The sequence below is a fragment of the Hipposideros armiger genome, unplaced genomic scaffold (genome assembly GCF_001890085.2).
Source record: "Hipposideros armiger isolate ML-2016 unplaced genomic scaffold, ASM189008v1 scaffold_139, whole genome shotgun sequence".
Lineage (NCBI taxonomy): Eukaryota > Metazoa > Chordata > Mammalia > Chiroptera > Hipposideridae > Hipposideros > Hipposideros armiger.
The window spans coordinates 2,635,309-2,638,222 of NW_017731489.1; the positions used below are offsets into that span (position 1 = coordinate 2,635,309).

The 2,914-nt window shown below is 40.3% G+C and overlaps 1 long non-coding RNA gene across 1 annotated transcript in view; it reads right to left on the reverse strand.

Moving 5' to 3' along the window:
- Positions 1-840: 840 nt before the first annotated feature.
- The window catches only part of LOC109386807 (uncharacterized), a 19,404-nt gene continuing 17,330 nt past the window's right edge, over positions 841-2,914 (reverse strand). Inside the window, exon 3 of the long non-coding RNA XR_002124853.1 lies at positions 841-1,095. This is a non-coding gene — a long non-coding RNA (uncharacterized LOC109386807). The remainder of the gene's footprint in view (positions 1,096-2,914) is intronic.

A 2,914-nucleotide genomic window follows, 5' to 3' on the forward strand; every position in this document is an offset into this window, starting at 1 on the left:
TAATATAAAATGTCAGACAGAATTATTTACATTTCCTTTTTCTGAAAGAATTACTAGACCAGCAGAACAAAAAGTGATGGAATTCAACAAGCCATTTGACACTATACCCAGTGCACATGCTGGGGAAATTTGTGCTGTTTAAGATAACAACTTGGTACGTTGAAAACTGATTAATCAATGGATGCTAAATGTACCAATAAATTTCCTTGACCCCATTTGGCTCACCATTTTAATCAATGACTTGGATAAATATATTGAACAGGATGTTTATAAAATTGGTGGGTGACAAGGAGCTGACAGAGGAGAAATATATGTTAAATGGCAGAATATGGTTTAAAAGCATCCCTCAACCAAACTTCATATTTAGAGTGAATAAATGTAAGGTCAGAAACTTGAATCCAAATATAAACTTGATGAGACCAGGCTTAACAGTTGTATGTACGAAAAAGATTTAGAAACACTTCTGATCTAAGTTGAGGGTAAGTTCAATATGAGACATCAGTGCAATGGAACTTCCAAGAAGTCAATTTGGCTATTATCTTGAAAGTATTACATATCAAAGAGAAAATGGAACTGGTCAGATATACTTGGAATATCAAGTTTTTCCCTCAGTAATCCCGTAACACCCACTGAAATGTGGTATCTCATCCAAATTCTAGAAACCAGAGTTTTCACAAAGCAATGGAAAACTCCAAAGGCAACAGAAATTCCAAAGTGAAGGAATGTAACTTGGCGATTCCCTTGATGAATGATGATGGTTTGGATATCTGGAATGCCACGACCAAAGACCAGCTGTTGATATACCAGCGCAAGATCAAGTTTCGCAAAGATACCCCCACGTCCTCCCCCTGAAATCCACAGAAAGTTGCAGGCAGTAGAAAGAGTAGGTACCGTGGAAGTGCTGCATGAGCGACGCACTTGAACTCTGTATGACTTCCTTTTCCATCAGGCATTACTGACACATAGGGCTCCAGGGCATAGTGATTCATTTAATCCTTTGCAAAGTTTTCCTTCATCATTTTCCCTCTTAGAGCAGTTTTTCTCAAAATGAGATCCAGAGACCCTGTCTTCCTCGAGAGCCATGTCAGTGGCGATCTGTGGGAACACACTGAGTTAACAGTATATTTTAATTTCAAATAGAAGTTTCATGTGGCATCAAATAACACAAGAACACACTTTTTAAAAATCAGTTGCTTCGATGACTTAAATATAAACAGGGGTACCTCGTCCCATTCTTCCCCAGACCCAAACCTGTTTGTATGAGACCTGATTTTTATTATGTTTTAACCTCTCTGGAAGCTGTTAGGAACTTGTTTTTGTTCCCTGAATTCTAAAACTTTGTATCGTGCTATAGTGTGTGTGTTTTTTTTAACCAATATACTTTTTGTCGTTTCTTCTGCTGTTTACCATATTCAATCTCTATGACATGCTTAGCTATTATGTCTTGGCCTTGTTTTAGATATCTGTTGAGTCTATGACATAGGACATCACATGCACTTCCAGTGCACCCCACTCTCCAATTAAAATCCTCATCTCCCTCTCACTATAGTTATAGCAGAGTTTGGATTTAAATCAGTGTATTCAGTTTACCATATTACAGCTATCTAAATATAAATCACAGTTAAGCCACACGTGTTATCTTTCCTGTATTTAACAACATTTTGTATTGCCTGAAGATATAGATGACTTATTTCTTGTTTGCTTAGTTTTCTATGGGTCAATCAATAATTCATCACTAAAACTCTCTAATATAACTGAATCTCTCCTTTAAGTTCATTCAAACACATGAAATATCCTATCAGTGGACTATAGCTTTCCTCGTGAAGATGTGCGTCCGGGAACTCCCTTCTCTCGCCCTAGCACTTCCGGCTGCTCTCTGGAACGGCTGTATGGCTGTCGTCATGGGCCTTTCTCATCACCCCGAGACTCCTCTTTGCTCCCTGGGGTGTTAGCATCCCTGCTTCCTGGGGCTTACCCCTACCTCTTTCTTGGTTTCCTGGTCATTTTACTGGAACAGATGGTTTGAAGGCCTCCTGAGAAAGACCAGGAGAAGATGCTTTGAGACCTTCCATGTCTCGTAATGTCTTTATTCTAACCTCACATTTAATCAGTTGTTTTCCTGGCTAGAACGTTCTAAATTGAATATTATTTCCCCTCGGAATGTTTTGAAGTAATTGATCCACTGTTCTTCAGCTTCTGGTCTTACTGTTGAGACTGACTCTCATTCTTGGGGCATATTCCTGTTTCATGGATGTAGTGTTATTGGTGGGCAGAGGACTTGCGCTCTTGACTCTAGGACATGGTGTCCATTTCCTGGAGAATCCCAAACCGTAAGTATGCCTTGTGGCCTAGTCAGCTTCCCTAGAAAGAAATCTTTCTTCTCCTAGTGGGGGAATATAAGCCTAGCTGGCATTATCCTGGCAACCAAAGGGGGAAGGGGGCAGGAAGGGGATTTCACAAATCAGCGTCAACTTTCACTTAACCCATTTTCATCAGTTGTCTCTCGGCTGTTCTGGTGTCTCCAAGATCAGATCCCTCTAGTTTAATCTCTCCTGAGGCTAAAACACCCTTCGTCTGCCATAGTCGGGGACAGACTGCCCTTCTGCTGTAGGGGGCAAAGAATGGGGTCCTGGGCTCTAATTGCTGCTTATACCAAACTTTCAAGCCCACTTCCTGCTTCCAGATTTAACTATTCCCCTGGCTCCAGAGGTTTCTGAAACCTTCAGTTTTGAGTCTTGGGGAGTTTGAAAGTTCAAATGGACTTTTTTCTGGTCTCTCCCCATTGCTAGCTTAGATGTCTGCTTTCTCTTGTCTAGAAATGTTAACTGTCACTCACTCTTCTGCTTTACAGATTCCAAAATATTGATGTCCTCTTTTGTCTGTTCTTTACTTCTTTCCTATTTCCTGTTTTCTT